Below are 23,937 nucleotides of genomic sequence, written 5' to 3'. Positions count from 1 at the left end.
GCAGAGGAGAGAGGACGGGGAGAATTTATCTGACCAGTGCTAAAGAGACATAAGAGATCTGGCAAAGATTTTCCCACAGGGTATTAATCCCTAAACAAAAATGCCAAATATTTATTGTTTTCCTCATGACACCATCTTTGCTTAAAAGGTTGACTGTAGACATTCATTGTGCTCAGACTTCAAAGAACTATATCAGTGCTATGGTCTAAATGTTTGTGCCCCTCCATAATTCTTATGTTGAAACTTAATCCCCAATGTGACAGTATTAAGACATGGGGCCTTTGGATGGTGATTAGGTCATGAGGGCTCCACCCTCATCAATGAGATTAGTGCCCTTATAAAAGGCCTGAGGGAGCTTGTTCCCCTCCCTTTCCATCATGTGAGGACACAGCAAGAAGGCACCAGAATGGGCCTTCACCAGATACTGCATCTACTAGCACCTTGATTTTGGACTTCCCAGTCTCTAGAACTGTAAACAATAAATTTCTGTTGCTTATAAATTACTCAGACTAAGATACTTTGTTACAGCAGCCAAATGGACTAAGACAACCGACAAGCTGTAAGAGGCAGTTCCAATGCCCCTGGATGACACTGAATCCCAGATCATCAATGAGTACCCTCATGTCAATACATTTTCCTCAAGTTAACCTTATATTCTGCCCCCCACCCAATCCAACACCTTTGAAAACATTCTCATACCTGTTTCCTTGGTTTCTCCAGATGCTTATTATTCAAGTCCTGCAATTTTACTTTATTTTACTTTTACTTGATAGGGTTTCGCTTTGTTGCCCAGGCTGGAGTGCAATGGAGCAATCATAATTGACTACCGCCTCAAATTCCTGGGCTCAAGTGATCCTCCCGCCTCAGCCTCTGGAGCAGCTAGAACTACAGGCACAAACCACTATACCCAGCCAATTTTTAAAAAAAGTTTTTTGTAAAGACAAGGTCTCACTATGTTGCCCAGGCTGGTCTCAAACTCCTAGCCTCAAGTGGTCCTCCTGCCTTGGCTTCCCACAGCACTGGGATTATAGGTGCAAGCCACTGAGCCTGCAGTCCTGCAATTCTTTTTGTATATAGGATAGTTCTTTCCAGAGCAGGGCTTGTAATTCTCTTCTTGGGATGTGCTAAGACCCTGACTATAGTTATTAACCAGAGGATAATGAGTCATAGTAGAGGCAGATCTTAAGAATAAATGTCATTGGACCAGGCGTGGTAGCTCATGCCTGTAATCCCAGCACTTTGGGAGGCCAAGGTGGGCAGATCACCTGAGTTGAGGCATTCGAGACCAGCCTGACCAACATGGTGAAAATACAAAAATACAAAAATTAGCCGGGCGTGGTGGTGCACTTCTGTAATCCCAGCTACTCAGGAAGCTGAGGCAGGAGAACCAATTGAACCCGGAAAGCGGAGACCGCAGTGAGCCGAGATTGGCCACTGCACTTCAGCGTGGGTAACAGAGCAAAAATCTGCCTCAAAAAAATAGAAAATAAAAATAAAAATAAATAAACGTCATTGAACATTTATGGGGTCACTGCACAGTCTTCAAGCAATGATGACAGGAGGGGTGGCAGGGGGTCTTTCCTCTGCCAAAGGGAAATGGGATGCTTCTCCTTGCCAGGAAGCTTCAGCATGAATTGTAGGATTAAAAATTCTGAAGTACAGGGATCCACTCTTTCCCTATTAGGGCCCTGACTTAGACACACAACACCTGCAAAGGTTGCATATTTAGTCTTCTCTGCAGTTGTATCACCTTAATAATCCGATTCAAGGCCAACATTTTAGCATAGTCTCCCTGAAGTCAACAGGATAAGATTCTGTTATCCTATAAAACTGTCATAGAAGCCCTCTGGGTTCCAGAGTATGCCTTAAATTGGCAATTAATTGTGCTAAATCTAACCACTTTTTTAAGGCCACCAACAAAAACAACCTCATACCACAATCCTTAAAATTATCACTGCCCCCACACCGATCAAGTGAAGTATCTGTTTTCTCCCAAAACCTTGACTTCTATGAGCCTCACTCCCATTAATTACAGATGAAAGCTTTAGAATTACAATGCCAACTGTATCCAAGGGTCATCAACACCTCATTTACTAACAGCAATAGTTTCCCCTAATATGCAGATGAACTGGTGAAAATTCAACTCCAAAAACGGCATTATGAGGATCTGCTTTTGTAGTATGAACTACTCCTAGAAAACACCTGAGGCAAAACAGACTGTTGACACAGGTATCCCACAGCTTCAAATTTATATTAATTTTACAATATACATTTAAAATAAATAAATCCACAGTAGACATACAGGGTTTTTCTCCCTCCCAAATCTTTTTAATACTAAGGTTCAGTTCTAAGGAAACAAAGTGAGGTAATGTTAAACTCATACAAGCTACAAATTTTAGAGGTATTTTAAATACTCTTTCTCCCTTACTCCTTCACAATTTTCCCAATTCTGTGACTGGAATTAATCTTCATAAATTCCTCCTCCCATCCCCTGCCTCCAGCACCAGCCCTCTTGAATCCATCCCTTGCTTTATATCAGAAGACTCTAACATTCATATTTGATCATGTCACTCAAATTCCTTGAGATATAAAAATTGCTCCCTATAACAACTCCTTTGTGAACTCCAGATTTAGTCCCCAAGGTTCAGCCTTATCTCTTTCAAGTCTCTCATGATTTAACCTTTTCCATTTACTTGCTATTCCCTACATACATCAAATTTTGTCACACCTCCAAGTCTATGCTCACTGTTTTTTCAGTCTACAATATTTTTACAGATATTCTTACAAAAGTGCAATTTTAACGTTGGTAAAATGGTTTCTTTCTCAAATGTACTAGAAAAAAATTCAATTTTAAATGGAACTACAGTAATTTGTGTCCCTTAATCAATCTGTCACATAAATTCAAATTTCTTTTTTTTTTTTTGTTTTTTTGAGATGGAGTTTCACTCTTGTTGCCCGGGCTGGAGTGCAATGGCATGATCTCAGCTCACTGCAACCCACACCTCCCGGGTTCAAGCGATTCTCCTGCCTCAGCCTCCCAAGTAGCTGGGATTACAGGCATGCGCCATCACGCCTGGCTAATTTTTTGTATTTAGCAGAGACGGGGTTTCACCGTGTTAGTCACACCGGTCTTGAACTCCTGACCTAAGGTGATCCACCTGCCTTGGCCTCCCAAAGTGCTGGGACTGCAGGCGTGCGTCAACACACCTGGCTCAAATTACTATGTTTTATAGAGCTCACCTTATACATTTTAGATGTGTGCTGCTACTCTCAAAATTCTGATTCTTGCTATGGTTATACCGTACCATGGTGGTAACACCCCATGAATTATTGGCCTTCACAAATATGCAAAGGAAAGAAATGGGCCTCAGACTCAGACATACTTGAGCAAATTATTCACTTTGCTTGAATTTCAGTTTCCTCACCTCTGAATTCTCTCTAAATACATCTATGGATGCTATGCAATTTTTACTAATATCTTATATTGATTTGTGTCCATATGGTATGTATATATGTGTGTATGTAACTAGACAAACTGATCTTAGTATTTATGTGGAAGAGCAAAAGGCTAAGAATAGCTACAATAATTTGAAGAAGAAAATGGAGAGAGCAGTCCTACAAATAATCAAGCCTTATAATATGGGTCTTTCAAAACAGAGATAGAGAGATCACAAATAGAGTCATACGTATATTAAAAAGGCAGCATTATAAACAAAGAGGGAAAGAATGGACTATCCATTAATGGTAGAGACAACAGGTACCCAAATAGGGCAAAAAGTTATACCGGATTTCTTTCTTACCACACGTAAACATAAATTCCAAGTGCTTCAGACCCAAATATGAAGGCAAAACATATCAATTTTTAGAAGAAAACACACAATACCTTCATATCTATAGAGGAGAAAATAACTTTCTTAAACTATCATAAACCTTAAAGGAAAACAAGCCAAGCACAAACTTTAAAGAAAAAAAATAATATATTTGGCTTCATTCTAATTCAAATCTGAAATCTAATTTAATTTAAATTTTTAATTTTTCTAATTACCAAAATATCCCATAAACAAATGAAAAGACAAACCACGGACTGAGAAAATATACCACAGAAGATTAGTATCCAAAGTTCGTAACAAGATACTACACATCAGTAAGAAAAAAAGATAGACAAAAGATGCCAACCAGTAATAAACTGTTTTTTTAAAAAAAAAGAAGCATAAAGAACGAATAAACATAAGAAAACATGCTAAACTTTATGAACAGAATAAGTAGTTGGAAAAATAGGTAACTTAAACAGGTATCCTACCCCTTAAGGAACAGTAAGATTAACAGACATATATTCTTCACCTAGATTCATCAACTGTCAACAATTTGCCACATCTATACACTTTCCACCATATATATGTATGTATTTGTAAACGCACACTTTCCCTCTCTCATATATATGTATGCATCTCCATATACAACATACAAACATGCACATGTACACACACAAACACACACACTCATTTACTTCTGAACCATATAAAATGACTAACTCTAAGCTTGAAAGCAAGGAAGCTATCAAAACCTAATATGGTCATATAAAAAAGATTTAGAAGCAAATCTGAAGGGGCTCCTACTGGCCAGAGACAGGCCAGGTTGAATAAAAAGAAATTGTGAGGCACGGTAACATATAATGTGTATTGTTTAGCATTAAGACAAATGAACAGGCTGGGCGCAGTGGCTCACGCCTGTAATCCCAGCACTTTGGGAGATAGAGGCGGGCGGATCGCAAGGTCAGGAGATCGAGACCATCCTGGCTAACACAGTGAAACCCCGTCTCTACTAAAAATTAAAAAAAAAATTAGCTAGGCATGGTGGTGGGCACCTGTAGTCCCAGCTACTTGGGAGGCTGAGGCAGGAGAATGGCATGAATCTGGGAGGCGGAGCTTGCAGTGAGCGAGATCGCACCACTGTACTCCAGCCTGGGAGACAGACCCAGACTCTGTCAAAAACAAACAAACAAACAAACAAAACCAGACAAACGGACAAATGTAGAACTCTCACTTGTGACCAAAGAGTAGCTAGAGTATCAAGTCAACCCTCAGGGTACAGAACAGTCATCACTATTCACACCTTCTTGGTCCAATGGACCCTTTATGTTTTCAAGTCATCTTATGAATTATTTATACGAGAATAAAGGGATAATAAAAAAATTGACACTGAAAAATTAAACATATCACAACCAAATTTTTATTCCATTTCTTGAGGCTTTGAAAGTGTATCTACATGACATGGGTAATGTCCTCTGAATGCAACTGACTGATCATCCATGCATGAATCTGGAACATAATCATCCTGTACTGCTTCCAGGTTTCACATACATCTCTAATACCTCTCCAGATACATCTCTACATACATTTCAAATATATTTCTAATACTTCTCCAGATTTCTAATACATACCTCTAATTTCATATCAGCTTATCAATATTTCTACTCTTCTTGCAATTTCATCATAAAAAAAATTGAAGTTTTTGAAACCTTTGACAGCTTATAATTTTATTGAAGAGTGGATACCATCTTTTTTTGCTCCAAAACTGTAAAACATTCTTGTTTTTAAGCATCAATTAAAATGAGCAACCCAACAACTTTTTTCTTTTTAAATAATCTATTTCCTTCCAGTCACCTTTGTTACATGTCTTTAGCATTACAAATTGTTATCCAGTAAATTTTGGCATGCAGACACCATAAAAGATGTAAGAACACATCATTTTAGCAACACAGGATGGTGTAAGGCTCATCAGAAAATATTCATACCCGGCCGGGCACAGCAGCTGATGTTTGTAATCCCAGTACTTTGGGAGGCTGAGGCGGGCGGATCACTTGAGGCCAGGAGTTTGAAGACCAGCCTGGCCAACACAGCAAAACCCGTCTCTACTAAAAATATACACACACAAAAAAAATTAGCTGAGCATGGTGGCACCAGCCTGTAATCCCAGCTACTCAGGAGGCTGAGGCAGAATTGCTTGAGCCTGGGAGGCTGAGATTGCAGTGAGCGGAGATCACACCACTGCACTCCAGCCTGGGCAACAGAGTGAGACTCTGTCTCAAAAAAACAAAAACAAAAACAAAAAAAAAGAAAAAAGAAAATATTAATACCTATTAAATGACTGACTAGACAAGAATAACTATATTTATATTTTTACACTCAGAAATATAATTCTTCATGCATTGATTTCTGAGTTTGAGAAAATTCACCTATTATATGAATAAGTGCAGCCTGAGATTTTGCTTAATTCATTTGACCTAGTTTTACTTTTTTATTTTAAATTATACCTACTACTTACATTTGTGGTTCACATAAAATTTCTATTGGACAATGATGGTCCAGTGATTCACATGAAATTTCTATTGAAGAAAGCCTGAGGTGCATTTATTTTTCTTTTTGCATTTATGTGCTGGTTTGTCAAAGAGATGTGAAACATCTTTCTGTAATTTTTCCTCTTTGCCATAATGGGCAGAAATGAAAATTTCTAAATTCTCAACTGTTTCTAATGAAAGCTGAAAGCGGCCTACAATGATGATATCTCCAGACTTATAACTTCCAGAAAGATGATGTAATACTTTGAGAAATGCAAAAATCTTAAAAACAAAAAAAAATACAATAGTGACAATTTATTTCCATATTCTATCACTCTCCTAGGTGATTCCATCATTTTTCCATTTTCATATTATCTTTTAGGAGGGATAGAAATAATTGATGAGTAATTTGTTATGAATGAAATGAAACAAATCTTAGTAATGAAACAAGTCTTAGAATGATGAAATCACAATCCTTAAAGCTACAGGAATATAACCAATGAAAGACAGAATGAGTTTTATTCAGTTTTTAAAAAGAAAATTTTGGCTGTGCACAGTGGTTCATGTCTGTAATCACAGCCCTTTGAAAGGACAACATGGGAGGATCACTTGAGGTTGGGAGTTCGAGACCAGCTTAGGCCACATACCCTGTTCTTTAGAAAAAATTTTAAAAAAGAAAAGCAGCCAGACATGGTGGCACACGCCTACAGTTCTAGCTACTCAGAAGTCTGAGGCAAGAAGATCACGTGAGCCCAGGAATTGGTAATTATGATAAGCTATGATCACACCACTGCACTCCAGCCTGGGTAACAGAGCAAGACCTTGTCTCTAAAAAAATAAAATAAAATAAATGAATAATAAAAATTTTTTTTTGAGACAGAGTTTCGCTCTTGTTGCCCAGGCTGGAGTGCAATGGCACAATCTTGGCTCACTGCAACCTCCGCCTCTCGAGTAGCTGATTACAGGTGTCCACCACCATGCCCAGCTAATTTTTTGTATTTTTAGTAGACACGGGGTTTCACCATGTTGGCCAGGCTGGTCTCGAACTCTTGGCCTAAAGTGATCCACCCGCCTCGGCCTCCCAAAGTGCTGGAATTACAAGCATGAGCCACCACACCTGGCCAAATAAAAAAATTTTTTTAAGTATATGTTACCTTTCTTCTTTCAAAGGCCTTTAAGAAAAAATGAGTCAAGAAATTATTAGTCTTTCCATAGTTAGAACTGCTCAAAAACAAAAAAAAATTCCAGTGTGTACTGATGGTATGCCAAGGGTTAATACAAAAATGTTTAACTATAGGTTGAGTATCCCTAATACAAAAATCCAGAATCTGAAATGCTCCAAAATATGAAACTTTTTGAGCAATGACATGACACTCAAAGGAGCATTTCAGATTTCAGATTTTCGGGATACTCAACTGAAAAGTATACTATAAATATTCCACAATCTGAAAAAATACGAAATCTGAAACGCTTCTAATCCCAAGCATTTCAGATAAGAGATATTCAACCTGTAACAGGAAATTTACAAAGCATTTTCCTTGACTGGCCTGTCAAACTGTATTTCAAGGTAGGCAAAGGGACCAAAGTACTGAAAGAAAGCTACTCCTTTAAAGAAAAATTTCAACTAAGAAGAACAAAAGAAATGACATAAATAGGCAAAAATCATCAATCCTAAAAACCCCATCAGGAGAAAAAGTAATGGTAAATTTCACAATGGATCATATTGTCACCAACTGAATTCACTGATCAATCTTAACATCTTTAACACTGGGACAACCACATATCATGATATAACATGTAGTAATAGTACTACTTACAGAATATTCTTGTTAAGAGTCAAACTAGAATCTATGAACCTTTAGATCATACATTCTCAACAGTAGCAATGTCACATTCAAGAAGGCAAAGAAATCTTAAACAGCAAATTAAGACAGTTTCTCATCCTCCAAATCACACTACTGTGTCTGCCCCCAGGTCTGGGGAAAAGGTGCAGTGTAGACAATAAGGAAAAAAAAAGCTCTAGGCCGGGCACGGTGGCTCACGCCTGTAATCCCAGCACTTTGGGAGGTCGAGGTGGTCAGTTCACGAGGTCAAGAGATCCAGACCATCCTGGCTAACATGGTGAAACCCTGTCTCTACTAAAAACACAAAAATTAGCCGGGCAAAGTGGCAGGCACCTGTAGTCTCAGCTACTCGGGAGGCTGAGGCAAGAGAATGGCATGAACCCGGGAGGCGGAGCTTGCAGTGAGCCAAGATCACACCACTGCACTCCAGCCCGGGTGACAGAGTGAGACTCCGTCTCAAAAAAAAAAAAAAGCTCTAAAAACTCCGTAATGAGGCAACAATAAAAAAAAAAAAAGGTTAGAAACACTGCTTCACATCCAATTTCCAGTTACATGAATACAAGAAAGTAATAAGTAAAATGACATCAAAAGAAATAAGAAAATGCAGAATGTGAAACGTTATAAAGAAAAACTGACCCAGTTCCTTCAACATGGAGGGTAAAAAGACTTGGGAGTCTTTACTGCGGTAATCATATTTAGAAATATACTTTAAAATATTAACAGATAAATAATATGTGGAATATACTTCAAAATAGTATTAGAAGAGGGTAAGGAGATTAAGATATAGATGAAACGAGAGGTGTTGAGTAAATAAATCACTAAAAGTAGGTGATGGGTACATAGGAGTTCATTTTACTATTCTATATACTGTTGTATATGTTTAAAACATCCTGTAAAAACAAAAGCATGTTTGGGGCACATTTTGCTTTCTTAGGATATCAGAGAGAACAAAACTATACAACACATAGCTTGCCCATATATTTTCTATCAAAGGTGATCTACAAACTGATGTCACTCCTCTCCCAAATAATACCTTTTTTTAAAAAAGATTCAATATAGGCATGACTGAAAATGAGAAAATAAAATAAAAATTTTAAAAGACTAAAAAAACATAACTGGGAGGTATGTACCTGATTCAAATCCTGATACAAATAAAGCAACAAAAAGGCATTTTTGAAAAAGCTGAATATGAACTAGGTGTTTTATGATATTAAGGAAGTATCGTTAATTTTGTTAGGTGTGGTAATGATACCGAGATTATGAAAGAAAATATCAGCTGGGTGTGGTGGCTCATACCTGTAATCCCAGCACTTTGGGAGGCCTAAGTGAGAGGATCAGTTGAGGCCAGGAAATGGAGAACAGCCTTGGCAACATAGCGAGATCTCATCTCTACCATAAAATTTAAAAAATTAGCTGGGCATAGTGGCACATGCCTATTATCTCAGTACTTTTGGAAGACCACTTGAGCCTAGGAGTTCAAGGCTGCAGTGAGCTATAATTGGGCTACTGCACTTCAGCCTGAGCAACACAGCAAGACCCTGTCTCTCAAAAAAAAAAAAAAAAAAAAATCCTATGTTTTAAAATAAATATATTGAGGCCAAGGGCAGTGGCTAACGCCTGTAATCCCAGCACTTTGGGAGGCTGAGGTGGGTGGTCAGGAGTTCAAGACCAGCCTGACCAATAGAGTGAAACTCCATCTCTACTAAAAATACAAAATTAGCCAGGCCTGGTGGTGCATGCCTGTAATCCCAGCTACTTGGGAGGCTGAGGCAGGAGAATCACTTGAACCCAGGAGGCAGAGGTTGCAGTGAGCCGAGATCATGCCATTGCTCTCCAGCCTGGGAAACAAGAGCAGAACTCCACCTCAAAAAAAAAAATTAATTAATTAAATATATTGAAGTATTTAAGGGTGAAGTGACTATTTCCTTCATCCTCCCCTCACTGCCTTATTTTAAAGAAACCTGGGGAGTGAATGAGATGATGATGGTGATAAACACTCATGTTTGCCGCCCCTCCATGCAGAAAGTCTGTGCAGATGAGCACATAAAAACAAACAAAAAAGAATAAATCTATAAGACAATGAAAAGAACAGAGAGAAAGTGTTTACAATAGATTTCTGGAGAACAGAAAGCAGACCCAAGTGTGTTAAGTTTAAACAGAACTAAGCGAAGCACAGCCCAAAATCTACACATGAAAGGACTACAGTGGAGGTCTAAGTCAATCTTTCAGAGATTCTAGGCTCCCCTCAATGACTAAGCAAGGGCCAGTGTCACCTGTAGGTACAAAAAGTGAAATACTCTTTTTTTCCTAAAGACAGTTAACAAACTGAACAGAAAGAAACTGGGTCTTCTGGTGTCAATGTCAGTATCTGTAGAGCCCATTTCTATATGGCAATTGGAAAGCTCCAAAGCCTAAAAACAGGTTCCCTGATCTTTTGCCCTAAACCTAACTTGCCAGCAAACAAGAGATGCTCCAACTATGTACAAAGAGTTGCCAGTCTTCTCATTCCAAGATGGCAATTAGAAAACAAGTCCATGACTACAATCCAGGAAACCAACAGCAGTACCTAATATAATCAAGACGGTCCTTTAGCAAGAACCATGAACTAACAATAAGGACCCCAAACATACAAGAAGAAACAACACCTAGAAAAAGACCAAGATAAAGATATTATCTATTTTTTTAGTTTTTAAAAGAGACAGTCTTACTTTGTTGCCCAGGCAGGAGTGCAGTGACACAATCATAGCTCACTACAGCCTCGAACTCCTGAGCTCAAGTGATCTTCCTGCCTCAGCCTCTCAAGTAGCTAGGACTATAGACATGCATGACCATGCTCAACTAATATTTTAATTTTCTTGTAGAGATGGGGTCTCATTATGTTGCCTAGGCTAGTCTCAAACTCCTAGCTTCAAGCAATCCTCCCACCTTAGCCTCCCAAAGTACTGTTATTAAAGGCATGAGCCACTATGTCCCGCCCAGACCAAGACAAATAAATAGATCAAACTGACTTCAAAAAAATCATAGTTTATTCAGGACATAGAAGAAATCTCAAAATAGAACAAAATATTCTCAAAGGACTACTGAAGATACCGCATTCAATTAAACAAAAATAGGTATATTTAACAAATAATAATACAAGAGTCCACTATGCCAAGAACTGTTACAAATGCTTAATAAATATGAACTCCTTTACTCACAAGGTAGGTATTATTATCCTCATTTTGTAGACTAGAAACCGAGGACAAAGAGATTAATCATTTGCCCATTGTCATGGTTTTGAAGTTGTGGAGCTGGGATCTAAACCCACACAGTCAGGAAGTCTGGTTCCATTGTCAATGCTTTTAGCTACTATCTTGTGTTGTCTCTTGAAATGATACCAGCAGAAAATAAGCAAAAGCTACTCATTAACAATTTATAAACATTCGCAGGTCAGAAACATACAATTGAAAACATCTGTCAAAATACAGAATAAAAAAGACAGAAAACTTGAGAAAAGAGATAAAGAAATGAGGATCAATCAAGAAAGCCAATATTCTGCTAGTAAGTATCCCAAAATGGGCAAACATAGACTAAGAAATATTACCAAGGAAATAATAAAAGAACATTTTCCATAACTGAAGGGAGACACTTGCATTTCAACTGAAAGGACCTACTGAGTCCAGCAAAGAATAACAAAAACAATTCATATCTAAACACATAATTATAAAATTCCATAACTACGAAGGACAAAGATAAGATACTAAAGCTTATCTTTGTGAGCGAGGGAAAGGATCATTTAGAAAATAACAAGACAGAATAGCATCAGACATCTTACCATCTTGATGCTCAGCAGAATAGAGCAAAAACCTCTAAGTTGTAAGAGAGAATTAATTTGAATTTAAATTTCTACACCCAGCCAAACTATCAAGCAATTATGACCCAGGCCAAAGCTATTTTCAAACAAGCAAGAATTCACAATATTTACATTGTAAGTACTCTGTATACTGGAGTTAATTTAAAATACATTCAAAGCAGGATGCAGTGGCTCATGCCTATAATCCCAGCACTTTGGGAGGCCGAGGAGGGTGGATCACTTGAGATAAGGTGTTTAAGACCAACCTGGCTAACATGGTGAAACCCTGTCTCTATTAAAAATACAAAAATTAGCAAGGCATGGTGGCAAACGCCTGTAATCCCATCTACTGTGGAGGTTGAAGCAGAAGAATCAGCTGAACCCAGGAGGTGGAGGTTGCAGTGAGCCAAGATTGTGCCCCTGCACTCCAGCCTGGGAAAAAGAGCAAGACTCCATCGCAAAAAAAAAAAAAAAAAAAAAAAAAGAGTAAATACATTCCAGCTAAAAAAGGAAGAATGCTATAAAAGAGGAAGATGTCACATCTAAGAAACAGTAAATCTAACCAGAAATGCAGACACGGAATAGCTCAGAATGACATATACACAGCAGCTTCCAACCTGTCAAGACTGAAGCAGGAAGTAGGAGGGCTCTAAGAGTGATATCTCCAGGAAAAGGCATTCCACCTAACAGTTAATAGATATTATGATCCAAGCAGGAAAAACATCTGAGAATATGATAAAGGTATATATTTCTCTAAAGAAAAAAAGACAATTACAAACTGTGGGAGGAAAAGATGAACAAAAAGTCATCTAGAATATAAAGCAATCTAGCGGCATGATTTCGAAAAACTGATGAAGTACAAGAAGAAATAAGTAAATATTTTATTTCTTGAGTTCCACTAGCATTATGACTTTAGACCCATAGAAAAAAAAAATAGCCCTAGCACTATAATTAAGTAAAGTGTAAGTGAGCTAAATCCTCATCTTTCTTAGCAGTGAGTCAATAGATATAATTTGAAGTTAGTAAATCAAGAAATAAAAGCAGATCTCAACAACAACAACAAAAGCCTAGGAGGCTTTACTGGAGAATTCTATCGATCATTTAAAAGAATTAACCAGGCCAGGCGTGGTGGCTCATATCTGTAATCCCAGCATTTTGGGAGGCCGAGAAGGGTGGATCACAAGGTCAAGAGATCGAGACCATCCTGGCCAACATGGTGAAACCCCGTCTCTACGAAAACTACATCAATTAGCTGGGCATGGTGGTATGCGCCTATAGTCCCAGCTACTCTGGAAGCTGAGGCAGGAGAATCGCTTGAACCCAGGAGGCAGAGGTTGTAGTGAGTCGAGATCACGCCACTGTATTCCAGCCTGGCGACAGAGCAAGACTTCGTCTCAAAAAAAAAAAAAAGGAATTAACCCAATCCTCCTCAAACTCTTCCAAAGAACTAAAATGGGAGAGAACATTTCCAAACTCATTCTAAAAAGTCACCATTACCCTGATATAAAAACCAGACAAAGATACCACAAGAAAAGAAAACCACGGTAATAACCATAATGAATAGTGATTTTTTAAATGTTCAAAAAACAAAAAAAACCCCAGCAAACCAAATTCAACAGCACATTAAAAGGATTATATACCATGACCAAGTGGGATTTATACCAGAAATTCAAGGATGGTTCACAATACAAAAATCAATTAAGGTAATATACCAAAAATGAAGCACAAAAACCACGATTCCAATTGACGAACAAATGCATTTGACAAAATTCAACACCCTTCCATGATAAAAACACTCAATAAATGAAGAATAGAAGGAAACTACCTCGACATAATAAACACCATATATGAATATCCCACAGCTAACATCCTATTCAATGGTAAAAGACTGAACACTTCTCCTAGGATTAGGAGCAAGTCGAGGATGCCCACTCTCATCACTTCTATTCAACACAGTACCAGAAGTCCTAGATAGAGCAATTAGGCAAGAAGAATAAATAGAAGGCACTCAAATAAGAAAGAAAATTATCTCTGTATACAGATGACATGATTTATATGCAGAAAGCCCTAAAGAAGAATCCACAAAAAAACTGTTAGTACTAATACATGATTTCAGCAAAGTTTCAGGATCCGAAATCAACACACAAAAATCAGTTGCGTTTCTATACACCAAAAATGACCAACTGGAAAGGAAAATTAAAAAAAAAAAATCCCAATTTACTATAGTATCAAAAGAGGAAAGGCAAACCATGGTGGCTCAAACCTGTAATCCTAGCACTTTGGGAGGCCAAGGTGGGAGGACTGCTTGAAGCCAGGAATTTGAGACCTTATCTCTCTATAAAAATACCAAAAAATTAGCCGAGCGTGGAAGCATATACTTTTAGTCCCAGCTTCTTGGGAGGCTGAGGTAGGAGGATCATTTGAGCCCAGGAGTTCAAGGTCACAGTGAGCCATGATTGTGCCACTGCACTCCAGCCTAGGTGACAGAGACCCTATCTCTTTAAAAAAAGAAAAGGGGTCGGGTCGGGGGGGTAGTGTGGATAAAAATACTAGGAATAAACTTAACCAAGGAGATAAAAGACTTGTACTCTGAAAACTACAAAACATTGCTAAAAGAAATCAAAGAGAGAATACAAATAAATGGAAAAACATTCCGTGTTTTTAAACTGAAAGAGTTAATACTGTTAAAATGTCCATACTACCTAAAGCAATCTATAGATTCAATGTAATCCCTGTCAAATTCTCAATGACATTTTTTTTTTGCAGAAATAGAAACAAAACCATCCTAAAATTCATACAGAATCTCAAGGGACCCCCAAGTAGCCAAACCAGTCTTGAAAAACCACCAAAAATTTGGAGGCCTCATACTTTCTTATTTCAAAACACACTACAAAGCAACAGTAATCAAGACAGTGTGGTACTGACATAAATACAGAGCTACAGACCAATGGAACAGAACAGAAATAAACGCTTGCACATACCACCAAATGACTTGTGACAAGGGTGCCAAGACTACCCAATGGAGAAAAAAACAGTCTCTACAACAAACAGTGTTGGGAAAACTGAATATCCACATGCCAAAGAATGAAGCCAAAATATGATATTACTAATTTATTTTATGATGACCTAAAAGTTTTGATCTCCGAATATTTTTTCAACACTTTTTAATTAAGTATTTTAGATACATATTAGAATATTTTTCTGCCTAGAAAGTAATTCAAACCATTTCACTGAGTAAAGATTTTTGGGATTGTTTGTAAATCCGTGAAAAAGTGCTTAAGGCCAGGCATGGTGGCTCGTGCCTGTAATCCCAGCACTTTGGGAGGCCAAGGCAGGTGGATCACCTGAGGTCAAGAGTTTGAGACCAGCTTGGCCAACATGGTGAAATCCCGTCTCTACTAATAACACAAAAATTAGCCAGGCATGGTGGCACACGCCTGTAATCCCAGCTACTCGGGAGGCTGAGGCAGGAGAACAGCTTGAACCTGGGAGGCAGAGGTTGCAGTAATCCAAGATCGCGCCACTACACTCCAGCCTGGGCAACAGAGTGAGACTCCATCTCAAAAAAATAAAACAAAAACAAAGTGCTTGTTTAAGATGCAGGAGAGTGGATACTTGTTTACTAAATTCAAGACACACTACAAAACTTTTGCTTTTCAGTAAACTCTCGATGTTTTCCTTTTTGCCTGTGTCTTAAAACATTAATGTATAAAGAACCCAATAGTAATAAAATGTTTTGTACATTTGTTTGCCATTTAATCTAGCTTGTACTACCCTATGATTAACAGCACTGAAGTAATTAATAATTACAGTTGTAATATGCAGCGAGTCAAGTGGAGCATCAGTGCAATAATACCAAACTTGAAACGAGTGCTTATTCTACTCTCAACTATCACCAAGCCAATCCTCCTCAAACTCTTTCAAAGAACTAAATGTGAGAGAACATTTCCAAACTCATTCTAAAAGGCCAGCATTACCCTGATCTCAAAATCAGACAAAGATATCACAAAAAAAGAAAGCTACAGCAATAAACCTAATGAATACTGATTTTTTTACCCTTAAAAAAATACTAGCAAACCAAATTCAACAGCACACAGTCTATGTGCTGTTGTACTGCAGAATCTAATACTCCTGGGTATTTTTGTTATAGCAGCCAAAACTAAGATATACATTCTATCCTCACATGCTAATAGACTCTAATCCCCTACACCTTGATTTGGTTGTCTCTACAATACAAATATCCATCTAGCATATATTTAACTCACTAGTTTCTCATCTGGTTTCCTCAGTTAGAACATAAGCTCCCTGAAGGCAGGGCTTTGTTCCCCAGCAGACAGAATAGTAGCTGGCACAGAGCAGAATGCTCAATAAATACTTGCTGAATGAACAAGATGAAGACCACCATTAAAGGTATACTAAAAGACTTCAAAGCACTACTGAGAAAAATGAAAGGCCTAAATGAATGGAGAGGTATACTGTGTTCAAGGATCAAAGGACTCAATGTTGCTATCAGTTTTCTTTAAATTAATCTATAGAGTAAATACAACCCTAAACAAAATCTCAGCAGCCTTTTCTGTATAAAGTGAGAATTTTTTTTTTTTTTTTTTTTTTTGAGACAGTCTTGCTCTGTCATTCAAGCTGAGTCCAGCAGCACAGTCAATGGCTCACTGCAACCTCAACCTCCTGGGCTCAAGCAATCCTCCCATCTCAGCCTCCTGAGTAGGTGGGATCACAAGCGCATGCCACCATGTCTGGCTAATTTTTTTCTATTTTTTTGGAGAGCGAAAGGCCTCGCTATATTGCCACTACACTCCAACCTGGTCAATACAGAAAGACCTCGTATCAGTATAAAAAAAAATTTTTTTGCTTCTTGATTATGGTGATTACAAGGATGTTTAGGTTTGTCAAAACTCAAGCTGCATACTTAAATTGGGCAGATTTTAACATATATACATTATACCCCAATAAAAATCAATTTTAAAAAATATACATCAAAAACTGAAACCCAACAACAAAATACCTAAAGAACACTACATAAAACAGCTCATAAATATTGAGTATTCTGCATACCTTTAAAAAATGACAGGCGCCAGCTAAAGTGGCTCATGCCTGTAATCCTAATAATTTGGAAGGTCAAAGCAGGAGGATCACTTGAGCCCAGGAGTTCAAGACAAGCCTGGGCAACAAAGTCAGATCCTATCTCTGCAAAAATAAATGACAATAATAATAATAATAGGAAATTGTCTGCACTTAGGTAAAATGAACTAGTTTGAAGCAGGCCAATATTCTTGCTAAGAACAACTTAAAAAGCTAAATAAATTATAAAAATCATATTTTAAAAGTTAGTGAAGAGCTGTGGAAGCATGGGAAAGAAGAAGGTCTAAAATTCCAGTGATGGGAGAATCTTTTTTTTTTTTTTTTTTTGAGATGGAGTCTTGTTGCTCTGTCACCCAGGCTGGAGTGCAGTGGCACAATCTTGGCTCACTGCAACCTCCACCTCAGAGATGGGGAGAATATTTTAAAGGTATTTAGATGACCAATATCTGTCTTTTCCCTGGGAGTATTTCCTAATTATTGCTTGGGTTAGAGGCTGAAAATTGAGGCCTGACCTGTGTAAAATATTGTTGCTGAGGAACACAGAAGCCAGGACAGCTTTTGGTGTTCACACAGGGCTGGAATAACAACACTAGGAGACTAATTCTCCTAAAAAGTTTCACGCAAGGACCTCAAGCTTAAAGGTGGTATCTCCCCTCAGCATATTTGCTGAATTTTAAAACCGTGCAGGGTAAAAGGCTACAAAGTCAACTAAAAAACTTTGAAAAGCAAAGTGAAATTTCCTACCTTTGGCATTGCTAAAGGGACAAGACCAATAGGCTTTGAAATGAAAGCCTTAGAAGACAACATCTGAAAAAACAAGGAAAAATAAGGATAGCAAACTATTAAAATAGCAACCCAGCCTCCACATAATTTAAGATGATGGGCTCCTGATATGGGTTGGATGCTTGTCCCCTCCAAATCTCATGATGAAATGTAAATGTAATTCCCAATGTTGGAAGTTGGGCCCAGTAGGAGGCAACTGGATCATGGGGGTAGATCCCTCATGAATGGTTTAGTACCATCTCCTCGGTAATAAGTGAGTTCACACAAGATCTGGTTGTTGAAAAGTCTGGGACCTGCCCCACCTTGCTCTCTTGCTCCCACTCTTGCCTTGTGATGCACCTGCTCTCCCTTCACTTTCAGCCATGACTAGAAACTTACTAAGCCTCACTATAAGCAGATGCCAGCACCATGCTTCCTATACACTTTGGAGAACCGTAAGCCAATTAAGCTTCTTTTCTTTATAAATTACCCAGTCTCAGGTATTCTTTTATAGTAATGCAAACAGACTAATACAGCTCCCTAGCCTATCTGCATAGAAAATGAACTTCCCCTTCCCCCACCCCTCTCCCAACCCGGCAAAATGTACCATTACCTGGTAATGCTTACTTAAGCTTTTTACTACACAATGCCTGGCATTCAATAAAAAATTATGAGACATAAACAAAACAATCAACAGACTTGACCTAACTGACATTTGTAAAACACTCCACCTAACAACAAAACACACATTCTTTTCAACTGCACATGAAGAACACTTACAATGATAGAATATATTCTAGGCCATAAAATAAATCCGAATAAATTTAAAATTATCTCATTACAATGGAATTAAATTAAAAATAACAATGATCTCTGGAAAATCCTCGAATATTTGAAAACTATATAACACACTTATAAATAAACTATAGACCCAATAAGACTTCAGGAAAGAAATTATAAAGTACTCTGAATGGAATGAAAATGGAAACATATCAAAAACTGGAAATGGCCAGGAGTGGTGGCTCACATCTGTATCCCAGCACTCCAGGAGGCCAAGGAAAGAGGATTGCTTGAACTGAGTTCAAGACCAACATGGGCAACACAGTGACATCCTTGTCTTCAGAAAAAATTGTAATAAACTCTGGCCAGGTGTGGTGGCTTACACCTGTAATCCTAGCACTTTGGGAGGCTGAAACAAGTGGATTGCCTGAGCTCAGGAGTTGACGACCAGCCTGGGCAACATGGTGAAACCCTATCTCTACAAAAAATACAAAAATTAGCCAGGCATGATGGCACACGCCTGTAATCCCAGCACTTAATAGACTCTGGTGCGAGGATCTCTTGAGCCTGAGACGTCGACACTGTGGTGACCCGTGATTGGGCCACTGCACTAAAGCCTAGGCAACGGAGTGAGACCCAGTCTCAAAAAAATAAAAATAAAAATAAAAAATTAGCCAGGCATGGTGGCACATGCCTGCAGTCCCAGCTACTCAGGAGGCTGAGGTGGGAGGATCACTTGAGCCTGAGAGGTCAAGGCTACAATGGGCCATGATCACGACACTGTACTGCCTGAGCAGTAGTGAGACCTTGTCTCAAAAAACAAATAAATAAATTATAAACAATTAAAGGGAAGTTTATAGCATGCTTACATTAGAAAAGAAAAAAGGTCACAAATCAATGACCTCAGCTTCTATCTTAAGAAACCAGAAAAAGAAAACAAATTAAACCCAAAAGTAAGCTGAGGAAAGGAAATAAAGACCAGGGCGGAAATAAGAAAACCACAGGCAGTCAATTAAACTAAAAGTTAACTTTTTAAGAACCTCAATAAAATTAATAAACTTCTAGCCAGACTAATCAGGGAAAAGGGGAGCAGAGACAAATTACTAGTATTCGGAATGATACTAAATCTCTACAGGTTATACAGATATTAGACTCATTACACTTTCTACAGATATTAAAAGAACAATAATAGAGTATTATAAGCAACTTTTTGCAATAAATGCAACAAGTTAAATGAAATGGGTAAGTTCCTTCGAAAACTTATCAGGCATGTGAAGAGACGGAACAATACAACCATATGACCAATAACCAACAGAAAAACAAACAAGATAAACAGACCAATAGATGATGCCGATATTGGAAAAGACAAGCATTTAAATAACTATAATTAGTATGTTCAAGAGAACTGGAGTCTATTACAAGTCTATAAAACAACATCAAAGGAACACTCTAGAACTCAAAACCACAAGGTAAAATTAAGAACACAAAAGATTATTTTGACAAAAAGAGAAGATAGTTTTGGCATACTGGAAGGCAGGTCGATAGAAAATATCCAAACAGAGAAAAAAATTTTTTTCAACATGTGGAACATGATAATTAAGTTTAATATATGTGTAATTAGGATCCAAAAAGAAAAAAGGGGCAGAATATATGAAAAGGTAACAGAACTTTCCAAAACTAAAAGGCATCCAGCTAGATTCAAAAAACTCTATAAACATAAAGCAACAAAGAAAACCACATCTGAACACATCAAAGTGCTTTAAAAGTAACACAGAGAGTCTTAAAAGTAGCCAAAGAAAAATAAAAGACACATTATCCTCAGCAAGAATATAGCTAATACATTGCCTTCAATAAGACTGGTAGCTGACTTCAACAAAAAGAAAGGAAGACAGAAAGCAACCAAACATTCTTAATGTGTTGAAAGAAAATAACTACCAACTTAGAACTTAATAGCCAGTGAAAACACACTTCAGGCCAGCCACAGTGGCTCATGCCTGTAATCCTAGCACTTTGGGAGGCCAAGGTGGGCAGATCACTTGAGGCCATGAGTTTGGAGACCTGCGTGGCCAACATGGCAAAATCCTATCTCTACTAAAAATACAAAAAATTTAGCTGGGTATGGTAGCACATGCCTGTAATCCCAGCTACTCAGGAGGCTGTGGCATGAGAATCATTTGAACCCAGGAGGCAGAAGCTGCAGTGAGCTCAGATCACGCCACTGCACTCCAGCCTAAGCAACAGAACGAGACTGTCTCAAAACAACAACAACAACAACAACAAAAAAACACCAAAAACCACTTCAAAAAAGGTGAAACTGCCGTGCATGGTGGCTCACACCTATACCCACCAGCACTTTGGGAGGCCAAGGTGGGGGGATCTCTTAAGCCCAGGAGTTCAAGAACAGCCGGGGCAACATGACAAGACCCCGCCTATACAAAAAATTTAAAAATTAGCTGGGCATGGTGGCATGTGCCTGTGGTTCCAGCTACTGAGGAGGCTGAGGTGAAGGATTGCCTGAGCCCAAAAGGTTGAGGCTACAGTGAGCCATGTTCACACCACTACACTCCAGCCTGGGTGCCAGAGTGAGACCTTGTCTCAAAAAAAAAAAAAAAAAAGGTGAAATTGAGATATTTTCAGGGAAACAAAAATAGAAAAAATCACTGATACTAGGTAGGCCAGTATCAAAATGCATGATATAGGGAAGTGACAGTATTATTATCCTAAAAATTGTAAACAACTTCAATGTCCAACAGAAGATTGATAAGTAAATTATTACACAGAGATGAGAATGTTACATACCTACTAAAAATAATCACATAGCAGAAAAATACTGACATGAAAATATGTTGATGATTCACTGTTAACTGAACAGCTTGCACTACAGTGGACTACATTAGGAGCCCATAACATCATATAAGTATACATATACTTATGTAATGGCTCAACAAAATGCAGGAAGCAGATAGATAATCAAGAAGATTAACAACAGCACTTTTGGTGGTATGATCTCCAATGATATTAATTTTTTTTTTTTTTTGAGACTGAGTCTTGATCTGTCGCACAGGCTGGAGTGCAATGGCGTGATCTCTGCTCACTGCAACCTCTGCCTCCTGGGTTCAAGCGATTCTCCTGCCTTAGCCTCCCAAGTAGCTGGGATTACAGGCACCCGCCACCATGCCCGGCTAATTTTTGTACTTTTAGTAGAGACAGGGTTTCACCATGTTGGCCAGGCTGGTCTCAAACTCCTGACCTCAAGTGATCCACCCACCTCAGCCTCCGAAAGTGCTGGGATTACAGGTGTGAGCCACTGTGCCCTGCCTAAAATGTAATCTATGCTTTCTTACTGTTTCCCACATTAGGGATGTGCTATTTTTTAATTGGGGGTAAGAGAGGAGGGGAGAGGACGGGAGGGGAGAGGAGGGGAGGGGAGGGGGGAATGGAGAAAGGCAACTCTTTACATTAAACCATATTTTAATACAAATGATAAGTTCTTAGCTAGGCATATGGTCTAACCTTTATTGGTATATCCCCCATGTGTGCTTTTTAATTTTTTTTTAATACCAAAACCTGCCAACATGAATCAACCTGTACTTTCATTTTCCACTATTTGGACCTTGAGAGCTTGCTCGAAGGTTCTAGCAGGGGAGCGCAGCTGCTCGTATACCCTTGACCCAAGACCAGTCCTCCTCTATTTGGGATGGTTGTCCTCTTCAACCAAGCACGCAGCTTCAGCTTCAGGAGGGACGCACGTGGAGTGGAGAGGGAGGAAGGGGACACCTGCCGAGCCAGCCAGATGAGCTGAATCAACCCTGGGGATCAATGGGGTAACATGTCACAGCCAGATAGCCCTCACATTCAATTTTCCACTATTTGGGATGAGAATTAAAAATGTTAAGTACCTGAATGTGACCTCTTTGAAAAAGAAACTTAATCTTCGTCATTATTAATGTAAAAAATGAAAATGTTTCTGAAAAATGAAAAGCAAATTATATCCGAAACAGCATACTTTAAAAGACAAAGTAATTCATAAAATTTCATTTTTCACAAGTGATTTCTGTAGACTTCTAAGACTTAAAATTAACAGAATTACATCTCTGTGAAATATCCAACTAAAGTAATAACTCAGAGTTGAGGCTATAAGAGTAAGTTTAAATAATTTAACATTTGCATAATCAAAAAAATGGAAAAAAACAGGAATCTCTGTATCCACCTGTTTCACAGAAGTTACACCTAATAGGGCTTTTAATAAATGGTTGTAAAGCAACCTGTAAATATAAATGCCATTATGTAATTATAGTCAATTAGTAACAATTATATTGCTCTGACACTTCAGTGTTCTATAAATAATTCATACAACTCCATCTAGAATTTTTGATCCAGAAAAGGAGAAAATGCAACAGCCATTGGTGTAATGCCTACAAGGAACTTAAAAAATATTTTACTTTATGCATCTGTAAAAAACTATAAGGAAACAGATAAACATCAAAAGGTTTAGCTACAGTGTAGAAGTTTGACTTTTCCCCCACAATGTTGTTTTATTAAAATAGTCACAGTAAACAAATGCTTCATTTGACACAGCACTAGAAGTAAAAATGTGGGGAAGAGGTGACATAATATATATGCTTCAAGATTGAGATAAGAGGAAACAATTTTCTTTTAATATTAACACTGGCTGACATATTTGATGGTAGACAACAGTTAACTGATAGGATTTAATTTCCTAATTTTTCTAGCAATCCTGAAATGATTAAAGAGGCTGTATTATAATTACCAAATAAAACATCAAATGGTTCTTTCCAGCGGGAAAGCTTAAAAAAAACTACTGAAATAGCTATCAGTCTCACAGATGCCTGCTAAAAGAACATAACAACTCCTTACGTTATCAAGAGCTAAGATCTGAGCTAAGTTTCCTTTCTTAACTAATTAAAAGGTTAAGATACGTATTCTCCCTCAAAATCCCATGCCTCTCCCCCCACCAAAAAAAAAAAAAAAAACAGCCAGAAATAGGCTCATCCTTACAAATGTTGTATGTAATTTTCTTATAAAATCTGTCATTTTCTACCTTGTGTTATAATGTCTATGCTTTTCAGTTGGGCATGGTGGCTCATGCCTGTAATCCCAGCACTTTGGGAGGCCGAGGTGGGCGGATCACCTGAGGTCAGCAGTTTGAGACCAGCCCGGCCAACATGGAGAAACACCGTGTCTACTAAAAATACAAAAATTAGCCGGGTGTGGTGGCAGATACCTGTAATCCCAGCTACTCTTGGAAGGCTAAGGCAGGAGAA

The 23,937-nt window shown here is 38.2% G+C and overlaps 1 protein-coding gene across 15 annotated transcripts in view; it reads right to left on the bottom strand.

Moving 5' to 3' along the window:
- The window catches only part of CLOCK (clock circadian regulator), a 117,021-nt gene that overhangs the window by 88,159 nt on the left and 4,925 nt on the right, over window positions 1–23,937 (bottom strand). The window contains exon 1 of one of the 15 annotated variants that reach the window (XM_034958794.3): window positions 1–23,937. This exon is cut by the window's left edge and continues 7,986 nt beyond it. The exons of the other annotated variants lie outside the window; for them this stretch is intronic. The gene's annotated coding sequence lies outside the window, so the exon portion shown is untranslated. 15 annotated transcript variants of the gene reach the window in all.

The sequence above is a fragment of the Pan paniscus genome, chromosome 3, assembly GCF_029289425.2.
Source record: "Pan paniscus chromosome 3, NHGRI_mPanPan1-v2.0_pri, whole genome shotgun sequence".
NCBI lineage: Eukaryota > Metazoa > Chordata > Mammalia > Primates > Hominidae > Pan > Pan paniscus.
This window is presented reverse-complemented; position numbering and strand designations above follow the sequence as displayed.